At 44.1% G+C, this 24,279-nt stretch overlaps 1 pseudogene; it reads right to left on the bottom strand.

Annotated features, from left to right (window-relative positions):
- Nucleotides 1-22,641: 22,641 nt before the first annotated feature.
- LOC139434216 (uncharacterized) lies at nt 22,642-23,664 on the bottom strand (annotated as a pseudogene).
- Between the last annotated feature and the right edge of the window lie 615 nt (nt 23,665-24,279).

Raw genomic sequence — 24,279 nt, 5'->3', positions numbered from 1 at the left:
CACACACACACACACACACACACACACACACACACACACACACACACACACACACACACACACACACACACACACACACACACACACACACACACACACACACACACACACACACACACACACACAGCATGCGCCCCGGTGACAGGACATATCCTTCATAAAACGAGGGGGAATACTCTGGTAGTTCGATGTGTGTAGAGGTGTGTGTGGTTAAACGTAGCAGCCTCGATCTCTATCCAGCGGTTCTAATGAAGGGAAACGCAGTGAAGTAAACAGTAAAAGGCACCGCTCTTTGCAGCTGGTGCTGCTCTTCTCAGATTCTGCTGAATTACACGTTACTGCCTCCAGTGCCCTGTACGACGAAGCCAGTTCAACAGACCCTGGATATGTTTGATTTACCCGGCTTAACTAACCCTAACAAACGCGATGTCGCTAAGCGGTCCTACGAAGCTGGTTATCAACTCAGCAAATCAACCAGGGTTTCTCTGTCCGGCTGAGAGTGCGTTCACGTGAAAGGGACGGGGTTACCAACATTTGACCAATCACAAACATGGAGACGCATGCTGACAGCGCAGCGTCATACTTCATGAATGAATAGTGTAAATAGCAAATCCTGCTTCGTAGTACAGGCCACTGGTGCCACAGAGATTTCATAAAGTGAAGGATGTTTTCCTTCTATAAAACAGCTGTGGGCAGCAGCAGATTCTGTGAGTCACGGACAGGAATCCCTCAATTTAAATAAAACGAGGCCATGCTTTATTAACTCGTGCGCACGCTTTAGTAACTCGTGCGCACGAGTTACTAAAGCGTGCGCACGAGTTACTAAAGCGTGCGCACGAGTTACTAAAGCGTGCGCACGAGTTACTAAAGCGTGGCCACGTTTTATTTATTTTTCTCTCAATGAACCCTCCAGGGCTCCGTATTATCATGTTACTGTAGCATTTTCATTGTGCATGCCAACCCTAGTTTATAGTTTGTAAACTAATCCTATCTGAGCTCTACAATCTTCTTTCGCCTTTTTTCACTCAAGTTTGAACCTGGTCACCATAAAATGCATGTTTAGATAAATGTCCCAAATGCTTTTAATTAGCTTGTGTCCTTTATACAAGCACAAATAAAAGTATATTTTATTGTATACTCTCTCCCCTAAAGTTTCTTCTGGCATTATTCTGTAACTTTTCAGCCTCCATCCACTGTACCACTGAGGCTCAGTGACCCATTGAGGTCACCTCATCACTGCATACAAACTGACACTTTACCACCTGACCGCTGTTGTTTAACCCAGTCTCTATTTCATTGGTGCAGGTAATAGATACTCTGTCTGGAAGCACCCAGTGGATCAGAGCATATAGCAAAAGAAATGAGTTGCATTATCAGTTGTTGGAAAATGTTTTTTTGTTTTGCCCATGGAGGTCAAAAGCCATGATCGGTGTCTGTATAAAAATCCTACAAATACATGACGTGCAGTGTGGTAGATATACAGACTTACAGTAGATTGTGCAGTGTTACACCTCCATGGAAAGTCAAATCATTTGTCTTTCCAATCCACACCATGTATTATTCATTATATGTTAATGAAAATAATGACATTGATATTTAAGACCAGTAAGTAGCCACGGCCACATTGTTGAAAGAGAGCGAGAGCAGAAGTGCGTCCTGCTGAGGGGAAGCATTATCACCAGCCATCTCGGTGCTGGGCTGAGTTTCTGATGAACCTGCCATTGCCTGAGAGCAATGATGCAGTTTGCTGGAAAGCTAGTCTTTATGTGATGGCCGCTGTATCAGCGGGCAGCAGGATGACAATCTTGCAGAGTCGACGCTGAAAAGGATAATCAACTCGCTTACGGCCATCATGAGAGGAAACAATGCAAGTGGAGAGACGCGGAGCCCCTTTAATTATGAATACTCTGGCAGCAGCATTTTCCATGCGGGCAGCGTTAGCCTGCTGCTCTGCCTCCACAGACTGAAAGAAACCGCATGCCCGAATGTGCTCAGTAAAGTGGCACTGCACAGACCACTGAGAAAACCCATTTTCATCATCATTGTGACAAGAGTCATGCAAATTCGAGGTGCCCCAGGCAGTTGTAAACTGCCGTCTGTCCTAGTTGTCACCCACACAAAAAGAAAAATCATCCTGATTTTCAGTTTTCTTCGTTGTGCTCTCTTTGTCACATTTTGTTTTGAAGCTTTAACATGTTTTCTTAGCAATTATGCATATATACATATAAATCACACATTTTATATAACTCATCTTTGGTGAGATAGACAGTGTTTGTTTAACCCAAAACTGCTGTTAAAGGAACGATAAGACACCGATGGATTTCATAAATAAGGCAGTTTATAGAGACAAAATGACAAATTGGAACTATTTAACAAACTGCAAAACTAGGCTAGGGTTGAGGCAAAGGCTAGATTGGTGAATTAAGAAGATGATGTGTTTACAATTTATAAACACAACTTGCAAATAGTTATGAACCAGACTGATGATGTATGCTGTAGCCTCGGGAGAGAATTGAAGCCCACAAAAGACAATGCAGTACTTATGAAACACAACTATACACAGATGAACACAAATATGCAACATTAAAATTAAAGTGAACCGTGCAGATGCAGCCAACTGCATACTTACTGTAAGCATACAGTAAAAGGGGTTGAATAGTCTCTTGGATAGGAACCTGTCTGAAAAAGAAAAAAAGAAGAGAAGCAGGTTTTACAGATGGCTGGATCTGCACATTAAACACAATGTCAGCAAAACCAGAAAAAAACTCCTAAAACCAAGGAAAAGTTCAAAGTGATCAGTGCATATAAAACATGCTGTGGCAAAAATGCATAGTCGCTGCAGGAAAATGAGAACAGAGGATACATACTAACACAATACCTGCTGTGGAATACATTAACTATGAATGGCCACTAAACAATCCTTTTACCATATCGCTATGTGTTTAATACATGTCAGATGCAAAACTACATAAGCTACCTAATTGAATTATTCAACATTTTGGACAATATGCTGACTTGCTATCTGGCTCAGAGTTAGATGAAAACATATGTAGCTGGAGCCAGCAGGCAGTTAGCCTAGCTTAGCATGAAGCTTGGAAACGGAATTGCCTGGCAACTGGTCGGATCAAAGACTTAGTAGGGCTTAAACATGTTGTAAATATGCCCTTTTTTAATGTTTTACCCCTTACGCAAAAAATATATATTTCCCCATATATTAACTGTCGATATATTGCATTATTTTGTTTTCTGATTTACTGGTTAATTGAACAGATTTAATAAAGAAAATCTTGCTGTTGGCTACACCAACTGATACTGATTAATAATCAACATGAAAAACATATTTATTCATATCTACAACATATATATTGATATATAGAATAATATATTGTGTTAATATATTACAATATATTGATATATAGAATAATATATTGTGTTAATATATTGCAATATATGGGATAATACATCAAAATTATCGCTTTCCATATACAGTATTAAGTAATATATGCAAATATATATAATATATTGGTTGTGTATATATGTGAACATACATTTACTATATATTCACAATTATATGGGGACATGTATGTAGTATATATTCAGATTTATATGGGGACATGTATGTACTATATATATTCACAATTATATGGGGACATGCATGTACTATATATTCACAATTATATGGGGACATGCATGTACTACTGTATATATTCACAATTATATGGGGACATGTATGTACTATATATTCACAATTATATGGGGACATGTATGTAGTATATATTCAGATTTATATGGGGACATGCATGTACTATATATTCACAATTATATGGGGAGATGTATGTATTATATATTCACAATTATATGGGGACATGTATGTAGTATATATTCAGATTTATATGGGGACATGCATGTACTATATATTCACAATTATATGGGGAGATGTATGTATTATATATTCACAATTATATGGGGACATGTATGTAGTATATATTCAGATTTATATGGGGACATGTATGTACTATATATATATTCACAATTATATGGGGACATGCTTGTACATATATTCACAATTGTATGGGGACATGCATGTACTATATATTCACAATTATATGGGGACATGTATGTACTATATATTCACAATTATATGGGGACATGTATGTACTATATATTCACAATTATATGGGGACATGTATGTATTATATATTCACAATTATATGGGGACATGTATGTAGTATATATTCAGATTTATATGGGGACATGTATGTACTATATATTCACAATTATATGGGGACATGCATGTACTATATATTCACAATTATATGGGGACATGTATGTAGTATGTACTATATATATTCACAATTATATGGGGACATGAATGCACTATATATTCACAATTATATGGGGACATGTATACGCTATATATTCACAATTGTATGGGGACATGCATGTACTATATATTCACAATTATATGGGGACATGTATGTACTATATATTCACAATTATATGGGGACATGTATGTACTATATATTCACAATTATATGGGGACATGTATGTATTATATATTCACAATTATATGGGGACATGTATGTAGTATATATTCAGATTTATATGGGGACATGTATGTACTATATATATTCACAATTATATGGGGACATGAATGCACTATATATTCACAATTATATGGGGACATGTATGTACTATATATTCACAATGATATGGGGACATGTATGTACTATATATTCACAATTATATGGGGACATGCATGTACTATATATTCACAATTATATGGGGACATGTATGTACTATATATATTCACAATTATATGGGGACATGAATGCACTATATATTCACAATTATATGGGGACATGTATACGCTATATATTCACAATTATATGGGGACATGTATGCACTATATATTCACAATTATATGGGGACATGTATACGCTATATATTCACAATTATATGGGGACATGTATGCACTATATATTCACAATTATATTGGGACATGCATGCACTATATATTCACAATTATATGGGGACATGTATGCACTATATATTTAGATTTATAAAAGACCTTGTACGTACCATATATTCCGAACATGAGTGCAATATATGTTCACAATAAGGGGAAATGCATGTTCTGGTAAAAAAAAATGTAATTCGTTTTTTTCTATCAATGTGTAACAGTTATCAAAATACTCATTAAAAGAAGGACAAGGAAAGAATAAAAGAAAAGGCCTATATATAACACATTATGTAATGACTCAAGACAATTTTCACGTAATTATTATGTATTATGTATGTATTATGTAATAAAACCCACATTTTGTAATAATCTGCTGCATTCTGTAATCAACAGCCTGAACGCAATATCAAATACATTTCCCTGCATGTTGTAATAAATTATTACATTTTGCAATGGTTATTACAAAATGCGTGAGTTGCCCTTTTTAAAAAACTGTAATATTCATTATGTAACCATAACCAAACTGTAAATATATCCCAGCATTGATGTTGATATACATGTTGGCTAATGAATATGGTAACACTTGATCTAGTTTTGGCCAATGAAAGATATTCTACTGAAATATTTTTAAATTAATTATGAGTAAGGATGATTCATGGTTGAATAAATAAACAGTTATAATGTTATTGTTTGCAACTCATTTTGTAATAACCACCTCAATATGTAATAAATAATACATTTCAAAATGTGGCGACATGTATTACATATTTGCATTGAACTTGTTTACATAATGGGCAAATTATATAAAAAAAAAGGTGTTATTACATAATGAAGGGAAAATGTATTACATTTTGTATAGGTTAATAAATGATGCATTGTTATTTCATACAGGGCCAAAAAGAGCAGTCTGTTATCCTATTTAAAGGTCCTATGTCATGGCCTTTTCCACTGCTCATAATTCCATTGTTGAGGTCTACTAGAATAGATTTTATTGTGCAATTTTCCAAACTCACATTGGTTTCTCAAACAGCATCTCTGTAAATTGCGTGTATTCACTGAATTTCACACTCTGCCTTTAACGGCTCGTTGTAGCTCCAATAGCTCCAGCCCCCACCCTCCCTGTGAGCACAGTGTGCTCTGATTGGTCGGGACGTTGTGAATCGCTCTGAGCTCCGTGTAGGTGTGGTTTCCTTGTTTAGCGACAGCGAAACACAGCCAAACTCATCCTGAGCACACACAAAGTCACAGCCGAAGTAAAAACAATAAGTGCGGCTTGATATTGAGTAAGAAAAAGGTTGATAAACGCTGTGAGAAAGGGTCTGCAGAGAGAATTTCGCCGCGATCCCAACAGCCTGCAGCCAGGGAGGAGAAATCAGCAGAGCTGCCTGCACTGAGAGTGTGTGTGAGGAAGTCCGTGGATTGGTCAATTTGGACCAATCAGTGGGGGCTTATCGTAACGGCTCCGCGGACGTAACGTAACGGCTCCACAGATTGGTCCATTTGGTTCCGGGTACCGCATGACCGTATCGCGTCATAGCTGTGGGCGCGGCTACTAGCCATTCCTACGTCACGATACCCAGGAAGTAAACAATGGACAATGACGTATCTCCAAGGAGGCGTTTTATAACATTTGTGTTAGAGTTTTACTCGCTACAGGGTGTACTTTGAGGGTTTTGACTCTGCAGACCGTTTACATGCAGAAAAACCTTCATAACACACAAGGGGACGGGTAATAACCGGAAAAGCATGACATGGGACCTTTAACAATCTTGTTTTTTGTTTCACCTGGTGACAACTTTAAACATGAGCTGATCACTCATTAAAACAAGGTCCGGAACAGGGCCAAAAAAACAGTCTTGTACCCTATTTAATCGTCCATCTTGTTTTTTCGCTTCACCTGGTGCCTTAACTCACAATGTTAATGGGTTTTTTCTTATATCTGATGTCTTGGTCCCTGGATGGTGGTTTACTACAGCATCTGTGGAATAGAACAACTACAAATACTTAGAAGTTCACAAAAGACAGCAGGAATTATAACAATATCCATAATATCTATATTAAAGCATGGGCTGGCATGGTGAATAATGTGGGAATGCAAATAGTGGAAGAATAGGCTTTGTACATTTTCGTCTGAGTGTGGCGCTACTGGTTGGTATGTTTTATGGAATTTGGACCAAGCATCTGCGACCAGCGATCATGTTTAATATGAAAGACTACACACATTGATCCCTTATCAAAACGTCGGGTTACGTAGTGTAACCCTTGTTATATTAGCACAGGCGGAGCCCTCTACTGGACTCTATGGGTACTCTCTTACCCCGCAAGCATTCTCCCACTGAGACTTCTATAGACGTAGCCGGCCCTGGGCGGGCCTACCTGAATGCGCGCGCATCACACCGTATAAAAGGAGGCCTCGCCTCCTGACTATCATCCTACACCTCTCTTCAGCGAGCGGAATAGGACAGACAGTGCCCCGAGTAGAGGGCTCCACCTGTGCTAATAGACAAGGGTTACACTACGTAACCCGACGTTATATCTCTCACAGGCTCCGCCCTCTACTGGACTCTATGGGTACAGTGGGTGGAGCCGCGATGTATACGCGCACTGTCGTCCAACAATATTCCACCCTACTGCCCCTGACCGGCTTTTACTGTCAGCAGCTGCTGCCCAACCTTCTCCTTTAACCGGTTGTAACCGAGGAGAAATCTGGGCTGTGGCTGACAGAGCACACCCTGCTGCGCTTACCTCGCAAAAAGTGTGCTCAAAAAACAGTGCCGAAAGGGCTTACTACACGCCTGTCTCCCTGAATCCCTAAGGATAACAGGGAGAGCGCCAGAGCCCGTGCCCCACACTCAAACACTGACCCCGTGCCGAGTGTGTGGACTAAAGTGTGGAGGGCTCCCTCCCCCCTGCTCTCGGCAGGAGGAGAGCAGCCCTCCAGCCCTGTAAGGGCCCAGTGCGCCCCTCCCGGGACCCTCAGAGGGCCCGAGAACAGCGAAGGCGCATTACGTCCGGGGAGGAGGTCAGATGCCAACTGACCCACAACCCCCCTCCCCCCTACCAGTCCTGTGCTGGCCCCGCCAGCACAGATGAGGAGAAAGAGCCTGACATGTCCAAGAGATAAAACCTTATGAAGTGGCCTGGTGTCGACCAAGTGTGGAGGATATACGCTGTGCATATATCCTCCACACTCACACCGTTGAATAAGGCTGTCGGCGCAGCCATAGCCCATGTGGAGTGCGCACGAACCCCCGTGGGGCAGGCTCTCCCTGCCTGTCCGTAGGCATGTGCAATGCACTCGCAGAGCCAGCCTGCCAGGCGTTTCTTGGACAGAGCTTTCCCGATCACACCGCCCCCCACACACACGAACAGCTGTTCGGTGCGTCTAAGGGCAGCCGTGCGCTCTACATAATATGCTAGCGCACGCACCGGGCAGAGGAGGTGCAGTCTAGCCTCCCTGGCCCCCCCATGGGGGGGAAGACTAAACCCCCCTAACTGAATAGCCCTCGACCTGAACGCACTCCTTAGGTTTTTGGGCACAAAGGAGGGGTTCGGTCTGAGTGTCGCGCCGCTCCGGTCACCCCGAATCAGTAAAGAACTTGGGTGTACCGACAGAGCAGTTAACTCGGACACCCTTTTGGCTGACATTAAGGCAAGAAGCAAAGCTGTTTTCCACGACAATGCTTTCAGAGAGGAGAGCTCCAGAGGCTCAAACGGCCCCGAGGCCAGAGCCTCGAGCACTAGGGGCAGGTCCCACTGTGGGGTGGAGGCGTGCACTACTGGGCGCAGCCTCCTGACCCCCTTTAAAAACCGCGACATCAGTGGTTGACTAAAGGCTGACCTGCCGCCAAATCCCTCATGGCAGGACGAGATGGCTGCTGCATACACCTTCACTGTTGAATGCGCAAGCCCTCTGTCCACCAATAACTGTAAGAAGGATAAAATAGAGCCTAACTCACAAGGTAGGGGCTCTATTCCCCACTCCTCACACCATCGCTGGAATCCTAGCCACTTTGGCCTGTAACAGGCTGTGGTGGATCCAGCTCTAGCTGCCTGGATAGACTGAATAATGCTGTCAGACAATCCACCCTGTCTCAGCCTGTCCTTCTCAGGAGACAAGCCTGAAGAGGACGGCCGAGAGTGGGTAACGCCCCGATTGCACCTGCCTCTTGAGACATCGCCCCCCAGAACTGGGGGGCGATGTCTCAACGCGGTCCGGAGCCACTAGGATGACTGACAGACGTTCTCGCCTCACTCTCCTCAGGAGGGGGAGAATGAGACGCAGCGGTGGAAAGGCGTAGAGCAGCTTCCTTGGCCATGGCTCGTGTGCAAACGCGTCCACCCCCCAAGGGGAACCACAGGGCACAGCCGGCTGGCGAACAGATCCACTTCCGCTCTCCCGAACTGGGCCCAGATCTGCTTCACCACCTTCGGGTGAAGCACCCACTCGCCTGGCAGGGGGCCGCCCCTCGACATGAGGTCGGCTCCCCCGTTCTCCAGTCCCGGGATATGGAGGGCTCTCAGAGATAACACCACCTCTGAAGCCCATAACCACAGTTCCTCCGCTGTGGTCAACAAGGCGGCGGATCGAACTCCGCCCTGCTTGTTGATATAAGCCACTGTGGTGCTGTTGTCGCTCCTGACCATTACATGTTCCCCCTGAATTAGGGGCCTGAAATGCCGGAGGACTAACACTACCGCCCGTAGCTCTAGGAGGTTGCTGTGTCGAGACTCTGTTAGAGCCCAGCGCCCACCTATAGCCCTCTTCAGGCAGGTCCCTCCCCATCCTGTTCCGGATGCATCCGTGAACACTGTGATGTAGGAGGTCACCCGTCCCAGTGGAGACCCCCTCCGGAGGTGATCCGGGGACCCCCAAAACCGGAGGTTGCCCCTCAGTGAGGGGGTATGGTCACCAGCCGCGGCTTGTGCCTTTTGGGATCCAAGCGCAGGCTGGAGAACCACCTCTGCAGGCGGCGCATATGTAGTAACCCTAACGGGACCATCATGTGAGCAGCCGCCATGAGACCCAGCGTCTGCATGACAGTAAAAGCTGTCACTGTTGCCCCCTGTCGCAGTCTGCGTACCCCCTGAAGAAGGGACGCACGTCTGCTCTCTGACAGGGTGGCGCGTAACGTGCCTGCATCGAGCACCACACCCAAATACAACGCCCGTTGGTGAGGTATGGGGTGCTCTTTTTCCAATTGATCGCAAAGCCTAATCTGGTTAGGTGTGTGATCAATTGTGCTGTACAAAACATTGCCTGTTCCCGTGACCCAGCCATGACTATGAGGTCGTCTATGTAAAATAAAACTCTCATGCCGTGTGCGCGCAGCGGTTGAAGCGCTGTGGCCACACATTTGCTGAATGTGCGTGGGGATAGGGAATAGCCGAACGGCAGCCTGTTGTACTCGTAGGCTATTCCCTGGAAGGCAAAACGCAGATACTTTCTGTGCTTTGGAGCAATTTCTACATGAAAGTACGCGTCTTTCAGGTCGATGGTGGTGAACCAATCGCCTGGCTGCACCAGCCCCAGTAACTGTTTCATAGTTAGCATGCAGAATTTCCTGCGGGAAATGTGGCGATTCAGGCCGCGGAGATCTAGAATAGGTCTGAATTCCCCTGTCTTCTTGGGAACCAGGAAGTATATGGAATAAAGACCCTCTTCCCTGCGCTGAGGGTGCACAACAGACACAGCCTGTTTCTGCACCAGAGCCTGAATCTCTGCTGAGAGGAAACTCATCCCCTCTCGAGAGGATAGCTTCACCTCTCGCATGCCCATAAAAGGGGGTGGGACGCTGCAGAACTGGAGTGAATAGCCCCGTTTCAGCGTCCTGTCCATCCACTTTGATAGTACACAGCTGAGTTTCCATTCCCCATAACACTGTGTTAAAGGGCATGCCTCAGCTGTGGTGCCGCAGCTATAAAGCTGTGGTACTCTCTGGCGACCCGTCCCGCCGCAAAACTCCCCGTGAAGGGAAGATTCGCCCATGGAGGGTCGACACAGAAAGGGCCGATTATTTACTGAGGACCCTGAACGCACCGCCGCACGCTCATGTGTGAGCGCGCTCCCTCAAAATGCGTTTTCACCCTTACGGTGAACATCATTAATCGGAGTCCTCATAGGAGTAGTGCGGTCTACTAAGGTCCCTGAACGCACCGCCACGCGCTCTTCTATGAGTGCGGGCGCTGCCATAATGCAACTCTGGTAACCTGCATTAATTGGAGTCTTAACCCCAGGCTTAGTGTGTTCCCCAACAGCAATATGCCGGCCATAATGCCTCTGTACCCGTATAACATTACGATAGCTTTGTTTACGTTTCATCACTCTCATCTGCGCACTCCCACTAGCCTCCTCCCTTACAGGAGCTATGGCTGGGGCGGCGAGTGGGGAATCTGTACAGACATCATGTGTAAGTGTAGCATTGTGGAAACAAAGGACACTTAGACTTGGATACAGATCAACTTTTTCTTTATTTTAATTTTTTCAAAGGAATCTGTGCATCGAATAGGGAGGAGGCGGGATTCACCCTCGCGTCCCGGGCGAAGAGATTTCCTCCCCCCGCCGAGACGCTACCTCCCCCCGCCAGTCAGCTTCGGGCAGACGGCGCACCCCACCCGGCCGCTCTCTGCTGCTGATGAGCCTGCCGAGGTCGGGCAGCCCTTCCCCGTGGCTGCCGATATGCCGGTACCACGTGATGGGCCGTAGAGGTGGAGGGCGCCGCAGCTACGGGACCCCCGTGCCGGCGCCTCTCCCTCCGCTTCACTGTCGCACTGCGCTCCCTCGCCTGCATGGAAACGCGTGGAGGAGCGCGTAGCGGGGCCGGAGGCGGGGCCAGCGGTAGCATCCTGCTAAGCTGGACCCTTTCCTCCTCCAGCCGGCTGAAGCGCTGAGTGACCGAGGAGATTGACCCAAAGAGCCCCTCCGTGGACACGGGGGCTCCGAGGAGATCTTCTCGGTCTTTTCTAGATAGGGCAGTGAGTCCCAACCACACGTGACGAGACGCCACTGTGGCCAAGGAAATCACCCGCCCTGCTGCAGCGGCCACGCCATGAATCAGATTATTCATCTGACCTATAGCGCGGTCCGGATAATCGCTCCCATCTTGTGACAGGAGGGCGGGGGCGGCTGCCTGAGGGGTGATCAGGGAGACGCCCAACACGCCGAGATTATTGCTGCAGCCGCCATCTGCGTACCGAGCTTGAACATCTTGTCCAGATATTCCAGAGTGTCTCGGTCCCGGGGCAGCGGGGGCAGGGGTCGCTTACCCTCCGCCCAACCAGCCGCCCGCGGAAGCAGATGGGCCGCCAGGCTCTCATCAAGGGGGGCACCCCCGCACACGCTGTGTCCGAGCGGCCCTCCACCTTGATGATGCCTGCCATAGCGGCTACTGGGGCCTTCGTCTTGAATGGCTGCTGCCATGTCGCCTTCACACACCGCCATATATCAGGCAGTTGGGGCGAAACGAAGGTCGTTGCGCTGGATGCACCGGGCCGTAAAACCCCTGTCTCAGGCGGCTTATAGGCCTCGGTGGCAGCGGTGGTGGGAGCGGTAGGCCTACGCGCTCCGCTGCCAGGGTCATCACCGCTGGGAAATCCAAACGTGCAGACCTGAGAGTCGGACCTCCCGACACCGAGGCGTCCTCGTCCTCCTCCTCCGGAATCGGGGTTGTCTGGCCCCACGGAAGGGAGAATCGGAACGGCACTTCCTCCTCTCCTGACTCGCCCATCTCGACGACGTCGAGATCCGAATCCTCCACCTCCTCCTGCGGAGCCTCTGCTGACAGGAAATGCTGCCCACGATGCTCACGCGTGAGCCGAGGAAGCATCTGGCAGGCTGAGCATGCCGGCGTCGGGCCCATACCGCTCACAGCGTGGTTAGGCCCCATACACAAAAAACAGCAGGGGTGTGGATCCGCTCCCGCGATCAGGTTTGGACATTTCGGGCAGGTCCTGTGGTCAAGAACTGACTCCATTACTCTTAATTTTTCATCTTTCTACGCTCCGTGAAAACACTTCCGCTTGCTGAAGAGAAAAGGATGATAGTCAGGAGGCGAGGCCTCCTTTTATACGGTGTGATGCGCGCATTCAGGTAGGCCCGCCCAGGGCCGGCTACGTCTATAGAAGTCTCAGTGGGAGAATGCTTGCGGGGTAAGAGAGTACCCATAGAGTCCAGTAGAGGGCGGAGCCTGTGAGAGATATAACGGTATTCTGCACTTTGCCACACTTATCCAGATAATATGTGACTGTTTACTCGTTTTGCAAAGATAGCAGCAGAAATGTCATTGCTACATTTGCAGGGATATTTAGAATTTAAAATGGTGCTTGATTGTTAATTTTGTTCTCGGCAAACAATATTATGAATCCTCTATTCAAAAATATTATTCAGTGTCCATCGACATGAAAATAACAAAAAAGTTCATGCTGGACTCAAACCCGAATCCCAATAGCAAAAATCCCTTTGTGCCATGCGCATTATGAGTGAGCCACGGATCAATATGTAATCAGTCATCACAGCTTAGTTTTTCACATTTAACATTGTTAAAAGAGTCAGAACAATTCAACCCGACCATCTTTAATAATGTGAGTGAATGTATGTACACTTTAAGCCATATAATATAAATATTATAGTAGGCATTTGCTTTGAAATAGTATATACTGACTGAGCATCATTAAGACCCACCGAGATCAGATATCCTAGTTTATCAGTCTACATTATGTTGTGATAAGTAGTCATTTTACGTATTATGTATTCGGTGATATTCCATCTGGAAAAAATAGTGTCTTTCCTGTTTCAAGGATTTCATTCAAACCAGCATTAGTTGATAGTTTAATTTTTCTGGTGCCACCTCCTTGTTTTGCCCTTACTTGTTTGGTTGTGTTAGTGTCATTGTGAATCCAGCATTTCAATATTTATTGTGGCTTTCAGTTTCTTTGTCTGTGTTTTTCTTGTTTCTGTACCTGATGCGTTTCCTTGAGAACTTTCCGATCTCAGTGTTATTTTTTCCCTCAGTCTTTCATAAAGGGCTTTTTTTCGCTTTGATGTGGGCATTTTACTTCTACAATGATTAAAGATGGCTATTCGGTCTCCGTAGGAGGGGATGCATTTTTGAAGAGTGTTATCATCCATAAGACCAATGATGTAGCTGTCAATCTGCAAAGAAGAAAGAAAAGAAAACACAATCAAGTTTGTGCACATTGTATAACTATTGTCAACCCTTTTACATCGTTGTATATAGATATATACTATTTTGCCAATTCGACCAAATCAGTCCTATTCATAATACAAAATATTCATTAATTTTCAGAATATTAACCCTTAAAAAGCCAGTTTTTGCCATGATGGTACTATTGTCACAAAAAACAGAAACTACTAGTTTCCCTGTTTACCCTAAAGTTTATAACCTTCACATAAGTATAACCCTTAAAAGTGTTTTTAACTTGTTCCAAGAGGCAAATAAATATGATTGATCAGTTCGATGCGTAACATTCTTTTAAGACCAGAGTAGTTACACTCAGTAACGTTAACGTTAGAGACTGACATGATACTCATCAACACATACTAGATACAACTAGAGAATGCAATTCCTGAAGAAATTGCTAGTGGGAATGCTTTATGCAGAAAATCTGACGCTAAACTGCTATGCTGAAATGTAATGTGTAAGAAGAAAGTGAAGAATTTAGATGGAAATGAAATGTGTAAGAAGAAAGTGAAGAATTTAGATTGAAATGATACATGAACACTGGGGGCTTGAATGTGTGATGAGAGAAGAAAAGAAAGTAAAAAGGCTTGGAAAAGCAGCAGAATATTTGAACCGCAAACTTCTGAACTAAGTTGATGGCGAATGATCTGTCACCATGGCAACAACATTTGATGACACCCCATAATACGCTTAGATGCGTTGATGGCTGCATCGTTACTGTTAGGGAAATTATTGACCTAGACTCCTAGATATGACGTACAGGACCAACCCTGACGTCTGTTTATCTCCTTTAAGGACACAGGCTGCTTGAGCCATAATGTTATTGTTCCCATTCTGTGACCGGTCAACACTAGGTCACAGATGGTCTGTTGTTGTGGGTGCACTGGGACACTTCCTTCTTTGTTGTTTGTGGACTCCAAGGTATGACATCTTCGAGGCCATAAGTGACGGACGCAAGTGACTCAGTGTGCCCAACTGGTTAAACTATCTTATCAAAATATGTTGATTACTCTCTGTGAAACCAGTTAAATGGGCTAACGAGAGAGAGGTTCTCCAGAATTGACGTGGCAATCCACCCGTGCAGTCAGACCGTGACTGCTGTGACTTGTGATGTGAATCCTCCGGCCGTAACTCCAAATATACCTCCAGTGTTTGACATCAAAGCTCCTGCTCTACCGTGTCTCCTTCCTGAGTCGGTGACTCCCACTGCATTGCTACACAGAAGTTTCCCTTACAGTTACCAAACCTGTGAAGTCATGGGCTGTTTGGAGTATTTTCACTGAAGTTATGAGAAAACCGTGTTTCCAGGCGAGCATTGTGTTGCCATGGCAACGACATTTGAAGACATCTCAAAACTGTCCCGAAGATGTCTTCATGGCTGGACTGTTAGCACACATGTGAAGTTTGAGCACTTTTTGAAACATTTTCATAGGAGTTATAGCAACATCATGTTTTATGGTGAGGGATGCGTTTCCATGGAAACGGCATATGGTGAGATCTCAGATTTGGCGTAGAGCTCTTGAGGCATGGACCGGTGATATACAAGTGAAGATTGGGGGACGATTGGACAGTGTCGATTGGACTTACAGCCTCATCGTGTTTCATGGCGAGTGGTCTGTCGCCATAGCAACGGCATTTGATGACACCCCATACTACGCTCAGATGCATTGATGGCTGCATCATTATCAAACCTGTGAAGTTCTGGGCTGTTTGGAGTATTTTCACTGAAGCTATGAGAAAACCGTGTTTCAAGGCGAGCATTGTGATGCCATGGCAACGGCATTTGAAGAAATCTCAAAACTGTCCCGAAGATGTCTTCACAGCTGGACTGTTGAAGTCTGCTGCATGTCAGTTGGAGTGATGACATCATAGTGTTCCATTACACAGGTGTTTATATTTGAGCTAACGAGCTCTGTAGAGATCACAGGTTTCCATTGTTCTGAATGAGAGATGAACCTCTTACATGTGAACGTTTTGTGGAAGAACCGTAACAGATATCTGTGAAATTTTAAAACGTGAAGCATGTCAAGGAAGTTGAGTATCTGAAGTGTGATTTTTGTGTAGTTTCGGGTTATTAATGTGGCCTTTTTGGCAGTTTAACTAAAGGTGTGCGGCTGCTACCGTGAGGAAATATCTGCCTGAAATTACAATGGGCTTCAATGGAGGAATTTTTAACGTTTTTGTCACTTCATGCCCTCAAGAGGCATTTTGTTGAATTATTTTGGTTAATTATTTGTCATTTTTCAAGCTACGAGATGTTTTCCTATGTTTATCATGAAAAATATGTCCCAGGAATGTAGGGTTTGGGAATTATGGCAGTTTGAAAAAAATATATGAAGGCACATTTCAAGATTTCTCACCCTCTAGCTGTGACATCACGCACTCTAGTTAATGTTAAAATGTGAAGAAAACCTCTAAAACAAGGTCTGAACAAATGTTAATATCTCTAAAAGTAAGAATCAGATTTAAAAGTTGTTTCACACGAATAATGTCAGAAAGATTTGAAACATTTAAAAGTTGGAATGAGGTTTCTGAATGAAAGTATGAATGAACAGTTAGCAGTTGAAGTCGCATGAAGATTTGTTGAAGTCTGAAGATTTCCTCCATTGACTTCAATGTTACAAATGTGATGTATTATGGGATGTATCTCTGGAATTATGAAAGTTATGAATGAGAAAAGTAATAGCCATCGATTCCCGACCGAGCTGAACGTTTTGATGTTTGAACGGAGTTTCTGCGATGTTCAATGCGGGAGGAGAAGAGGGCCAAATTAAGTCGGCGGAATAATAAACTTTTCGTGCGTAGAATAACAGTTAGTTGGAATGCTGTAAACAGCATTCCAACTAAATTACCAACATTGTTTTAATCCCCTTCAGACAGTACAGCAGGATTCATATTCATATGCTGATAATTCTGTGATTGTGGGGTAAAAGGACAATGGCCCAAACCCCTGTGGTAACAATGCTACAGTACCGAGAGGGGTTATACTGGGCGACTTTTGGGTATATAATTAGCAACTGCCTCCTTGCGTTGTACTTTGACCACTGATCTCGAAACTGTTACAGGCAAAATAATTTGAAGTAATGACGGCAAAAAAAGAAGGTTGGGCGATATGTTTTTCCCCGCCAGGCAGGTGAGCGGTAGCTGTCAGGCTCTCAGCTAGCTGCTAGCTGCCTTGTTAAACACACTTAATGAAATCTCTACAGAAATATGAAAACCACCAGGCTGTTGCTCTTGGTTAGTCGTCACTGTTCCAACAAGCACAAACTTGCATGTCAACGAACTAAACCATTATTACTACTGATTTAGATGGGGGGGGGGGGGCATAGCATAGCATATAAGCTAATGCACTTGCTGCTAGCTCATCAATGTCTGCATTTCACATTCTAACGCCTTTTCGTTGTTTTTACGAACGCCCAAAACACACTTATATATTTATAACTCACCTTTTGTTCTTCCATTTGCAATATGGTTTCCTCTTGGACCCCTCTGGCGCGCAGAAATTCACTCACGTCCTCCATTGTTGCCAATACTGCAATGTGTAAGTCTCTCACTGAAGCTGGTTCTCTACAGTTTCCAGTATTTCTGACTTTAAAGTCAGAATTCTGAGATCAAAGTCAGAATTGTCACTTTTTTCTCCCAAAGAAAATATATTTTTTTTGTTCTGAGAAAAAAGTCAGAATTCTGAGATTAAAGTCAGAATTCTGACTTTTTTCTCCCCAAAAAAGAATTCATGTGGCCCTAATCCTCTTCCGTACAACGCAAGCTGTTTTTATGGATTCTCATTTAATTTCCAAGAATATCTCAGTACTGGGTTATTTCCAATTTCAAAATAAACATATAACAAATAAGAAGTAAGTATATTATAGTATATTCAAGAATGAAAAAAAAAAAATATATATATGCGTGCATATATGCATGTGTGTGTCTGTATATATTTATAAATTGTATATTATTTCCATCATTCAATGGACAATGGGAGTATTTGTACTTTTTTATATACCATATTTGTACTTTTTTATATACCATCTTGGGTAACTATACAACACGAAGTGAGATAACTGTTTATGAATATCTGTTCAACTTTCTGTAAACTTGTGTAACTCATGAAAGATAAAGTGTTTCAATAAAACTATTACAGATGCAACCATTTTTGGTATTGGTCCTGTTTTAAACAAGCCACAAAACAAACTGTAATCCCTCTGGGCATTTCTGCAGTGTACTGCTACTTCACTGCCTCAGATGTTTAACTTTTTTTTGTTACATCCTTGACACATTATGGAAAATACCCTGCAGAAAAATTAAACATTTACTTTAACCTTTCGCTTAGTCTGGTGTTTTCCTTGTTGTGTCTCTGAAATCTTGCGAAAGGTGACTCTTTGCTGCAGGACAGCAGTGGAAACACAAGTGAAAGTTAAAAAGAGTGCCTTGAAGAGTTTGTTATGTTGAGTACAGAAAAGTTTGAAAAAAAAGGTTGAATATTTAGCGGATTTCTTCAAAACATCATAAGATTTAAGAACGAGACTTTGAGAGATTTGGAGATCCAACTAAGACCGGATCAAGTCAGAGATAAAGAAAATGTTTTTCTTTGTAGGTCCCTTCCATATTTTTGTAAGACAATTCAATTCTTGAACATGTCCATGGCTTTTTGGAAGGCACATTTTGACAGGGTTCAGATCTCTGATATAGTCACATATCTGCCGGTTTCGTGTCTGCCGACTGCAGTGCTATTATGTACAACTGTAACACCAATAGTTGTCCAAATAGTGGAAAATAGGGTCCAAATGTAATTCTAGATGTCATACTGTATGTGGTGCTGGTTCTGAAGGTTGTCATTTACACCTCCAATACAAGGCTATTTGCATCAGCGGGAAGGCATCCCAGTACTGTCAGTATTTGGTGACAATATAAGTTCATGTTATATTTCATACTGTTATGGCTCAGTTTGACATACCATTATTTTTGATACACTTTTGCCACAAGTAAGAATATTGTGATTATAGTTTTATAACACTGTCATTGTTTCATATTCTACAATCAGATAAATAAGACCTCAGCTACTGTACTGGTGAGGTCATAGCAAATAAAGAGCTCCTTGCTGCTCGATGTCGGGATGAAGCAGCTGCCGCACCGGCTGACCCTGCAGGGCGGCAGGGAGCTGGGCCCCTGAGGTTAATTAGCCCGGACAGGGTAGTGGTCTATCATGGCCCACGCAGAAGAAAGCATCTTTCTGTCTTCCTGACAGCAGTGTGACATAAATACACAGGAATCAGGATGTCCTTTGTCTGCACTGTAACTTTTATCACTGTAACTTTTATCCATGTATTTTTTCTTTTAATGTTTATTTTATTATCTTTTCTTTTTAATGACTGATTTTAAATGCCATTTTCTTAATGTCTTTCATTTTTTGTAAAGCACTTTGAATTGCCTTGTGTTGAAAACTTGCCTTGCCTTGCCTTGCCTTTGTTGTTAATGGCGTAAAAGTAAAATACAATACAATTGCTCAAGTCTGGATCAAGCTACAGGAGAAACATGAAAACCCTAGTGACAGCTAAATTAACCGCACATCAATCAGCAGGGGATGTGATTGGTTCTGTAAATGGAGCTGGAGTGATGTGGTGCTGTAGATCGATGGCCCAGCGGTCTGCTTCTCAGACGAGTCCACTGCCGTCATCCTCACCTCCACCCCCCACAGAGTTGCTTGCCTCCTGCGCAATATGCTGATGGCTTCAAAAAATAATGCAGATTGGGCAGAGTCTGTGGCTTTGAACCTATCGCTTGTGTCAAAATGAGAATTTGTGTACACAGTTTTTTTTCAACAATCTGCAGTTCTGTTCATCATGCTGAAATTCAAAGTAAAGAGCCAATTATCAATCCACTTATCCTCAACATACATTTTTATGCAAGTGAATTTCACTGTTGATAATCTATGCAGTTTGAAAGTGAAATATATGTCTTCAATCAGTAAGACAAAGCCAGTGAAAAGGTGACTAAAAATCAATCATGAATAGGGCAATGACTTTGATCTAACGCCTAGGATAAACCTGCAATACCTGTTTTTTTGGACATTTCACACATTTGACAATTCAGGCGATTATTTACAATTTTAACTTTTAAGTTCATTTTGAAACCTATTTGGAAACATGTGCTTATTCATTATTAATTTTGGGTAGTGTTTCTGTTCAGTTTTCATTATACTTTATTTCTATCTCTGTCTTAAGTCTCTGCCAACCCCCTTTTTGTGAACATCTACAGTAGCTATGTACAGTTGAGGCCACAATTATTAGCCCCCCAGGAGTTATGGACCATTTTCCAAAAATTCTTCCCCATGTTTCCAGCATTGATAAAAGTTGATATAATCAAACATTCACCAGTGCTATTTAGTCGCTTTTGGTACATTTTGGAACATAAAACAAGTTTTTAGGCTTGCTTTATATCAAATATAGTGAAAAATGGGTTGGTCAAAAATATTAGCCCCCAGGGTATTAATAGTCAATAGTGTACCCTTTCTGAGCCACAACTGACAACAACCTCTTAGAGTAGTTCTTTACTAGGTTGGCACAGGTCTCTTGAGGGATTTTGGCCCATTCTTCCATTGCAAATTGTTCCAGCTGGTCCAAATTGCGTGTTTTCCGAGTATGGACATTCACTTTGAGCACCCGCCACAGATTGTCAATACGATTAAGCTCTGGGCTCTGTGCGGGCCACTCCAGCACCTTGGTTTTAGTGTACTTTAGGAACTGTTGGACCAATTTTGATGTGTGCTTTGGGTCATTGTCTTGTTGGAAGACCCAGCGACGACCTAAGCGAAGACTAAGAGCAGATTTTTTCATATTATCCCTCAAAATGTCAACATAATTTAATTTTTTCATGATGCCTTGCACCCGAACAAGGCTCCCTGTGCCTGAAGCTGCAAAACAGCTCCACAGCATGATGTGTTCTTAGGGTTGAAGGCCTCTCCCTTTCTTCGCCAAACATGAACAACATCCATGTGCCCAAACAGTTCCAGTTTAGTCTCATCAGACCAAAGTACAGACTTCCAAAACTCATCTTGACCTTTCAAATGTTCATGGGCAAACCTCAGTCTGGCTCTGCCGCTCTTTGAGTAAAGGGACTCTTTTTGGACGATGGCCCTGAAGCCCACCACGATGAAGAGCCCTCACAACTGTGTTCCTTGAAATATCAACTCCAGAAGAGGCCAGGTCAGCAACAATCATCTTGGCAGATGTCAGGGGATTCTTGCTGACATCTCTGACTATTTTCCTCTCCAGAGTTCTTGAAATCTTGCGCTTTCGACCACGCCCAGGTTTGTTTCTTACAGAATTTGTCTCCTTGTACTTCACAATGATGCAACATAGAGCAGTTCTAGACACTGTGAAGCGCTTGGACATAGCAGTATAGCCTTCCCCCTTATCATGAGCCTCCACTATCTTCTTTCTGAGCTCAAGAATGATTTCCTTTGACTTTGGCATGGAGAGTAGGAGTAGTAATATAGTCCCTCTCAATAAGGTATTCAAGTGCCTGTTTCTTGGAGTCCTTTTATGTTGATTGAATGCTCAGGTGTGGTTTGAAAGCTGATTGATTGATTTGGTGTGTTTTGAAAGCAAAAATTCATATGGGGCTAATATTTTTGACCAACCCATTTTTCACTTTATTTGATATAAAGCAAGCCTAAAAACTTATTTTATTTTCCAAAATGTACCAAAAGCTACTAAATAGCACTGGTGAATGTTTGATTATATCAAGTTTTATCAATGCTGGAAACTTTGGGAAGGATTTTAGGAAAATGTTCCATAACTCCTGGGGGGCTAATAATTGTGGCCTCAACTGTATCTGCTAAATGCACCACTTTGTTCACCAGGTAGGCTCGAACTGTGTCAAGTTGGCAGTGAATTTTTAGCACTCAAACTAAAAAAAAAGGCAGCCTGACAGAAACACTATGAGCTGTAAAGTTTATATATTTTCTTTTGTAACACCTATCCAATCTCGCTTGGCTTCTGGTGACGAGTACACATTGTCCTTTTTTAAATTGTGGCCTAAAGTCTTAATGGCCTCTTCATGTGTGAACTATAGGTTACTTACGTAACCCCAGTTCTCAGATTAACATGAAGTGAGATGTCTCACTATGGGATGCGCCTCAACGCGTATGCAAACAGAAGCATCAATCTCATTACGCCAATCCTGATTGGCTGGTGATCTTGACGTCAACGGCAGGGAATCCACCCACCCTTTAAGTAGCGTCATTCAAAATAAGCACCTCTTCTCGCTTTGCCTTATCAAGAAGGGCCGTCTGGTGAGACATCTCACTTCATGTAACCTGGGGTTACGTAAGTAACCTATAGTTCTCATTCATAACACTCCGTTCGATGTCTCACTATGGGATATTGAAACTCCCGTATTGCTAGACATGCTTATCTCGAAAATCACCAAAACAACCAGCACTTAACAGGTAGAACTCTGTCTCAACACGGGGCCCAGCACTGCGCGGGCCACACTTGGAGCAGAGACATCTAGCCTGTAAAAGCGGACAAAAGTGAGCGGCGAGGACCAGCTCGCTGCTGCACAAATGTCTTGGATGGAAACACCCTTGAACAAAGCCCAGGATGTAGCCAGTCCACGAGTAGAATGAGCACGCAGGCCCGTTGGTGCCTGCAAACCCTGACTCGTATAACCCAGAGCAATCGCTTCCACAATCCAGTGGGAGAGCTGTTGCCTGGTAACGGGCTTGCCCTTCTGAGGGTTAGCCCAGGATATAAAGAGTTGGTCATTACAACGAAACTCTTTTGACCTGTCCATATAGATGCGTAAAGCACGAACTGGACACAGCAAATTTGGCCGCTGTTCCTCAGAGGAACACAGCGGCGGAGGAAATGCCACAATGTCAATGGGGGTACATGAGCCATCCGCCTTAGGTATAAAGGCAGGGTTGGGCTTCAGCAACACTCTTGTTTGCCCCGGGGCAAACTGAGTGCATGAAGGATGTACAGAGAGCGCATGAATGTCACTGACTTGCTTGGCCGATGCCAGAGCCAGTAACAACACTGTCTTCAGTGACAGGAGTTTCATGTCAGCTTCTTCCAGGGGTTCAAATGGAGGTCGAGTGAGCCCATCTAAAACCACTGCCAAGTCCCATAAGGGCACCAGTGACCTGGAAACAGGGAGGAGCCTGCGAGCCCCTTTCATAAAACGGCAGACCAAAGGATGTTGGCTAGCCGTCTTTCCCTCAAAGCCCACATGGCATGCAGCAATAGCAGCCAGGTACACTTTGATCGTAGAGAAAGCTCTGTGTTTATCAATTAAGTCCTGTAGAAATGATAAAATCACCCGACAGGACATTGAAAAGAGATGTGTCCTTCTTGAAGGCAACACTCCTCAAACACCCTCCACGTACAGTCATATATGACACCTGGTGGAGGAAGCTCTTGCACTCTGAATAGTGTTTATCACCTTCTGAGGGAGCCTCACTGTATTCAGATTGTACCATTCACAGGCCCGGCCCATAGTGCCAAGCGCTCTGGGTGTGGGTGAAAGATCGCCCCCCCCCCCGCCTGAGACAGTATGTCCCTGCGTAGCGGTAGCTGCCACGGCTGCCCGCACAGCAGCTGATATATCTCCGCCAGCCAGTACATTGCAGGCCAGTGTGGAGCTATCAGGATAAGTGTGTGGCGTTGTTCTCTCACTCTGGCCAGAGTTGGAGGTATCAGAGCCAGGGGTGGGAACGCGTACAGAAGGACCGGAGGCCAAACGTGCGCGAGCGCGTTCACGCCTAATGGTGCGTTTAAATCGCGCATTGAAAAGAACAGCTGACATTGAGCATTTTCTTTTGATGCGAACAGATCCACCGCGGCCCGGCCGTAACGCACCTACAGCTGACTCACAATTATTGGATGTAGAGTCCAGTCTGCATATAGTGATGCACCTCTGGACAGCAGATGCGCCCCGAGGTGCATCACTCCTGGTACGTGCGTCGCTCTCAGAGAGAGGAGACGTCCGCAGCTCCATAAGATCAGTTTGCGTGCCAGCATGTGTAACTGAAGAGAACGCAAACCCCCTTGGCGGTTTATATAGGATATTGTGGTCGTGTTGTCTGTCCTCACGAGGACATGATGTCCTCTG

The sequence above is a fragment of the Pseudochaenichthys georgianus genome, chromosome 8 (assembly GCF_902827115.2).
Source record: "Pseudochaenichthys georgianus chromosome 8, fPseGeo1.2, whole genome shotgun sequence".
In the NCBI taxonomy this organism is placed as follows: Eukaryota; Metazoa; Chordata; class Actinopteri; order Perciformes; family Channichthyidae; genus Pseudochaenichthys; species Pseudochaenichthys georgianus.
Note: the sequence above shows the minus strand (reverse complement) of the source record. Positions and strands in the feature narration are given on the sequence as shown.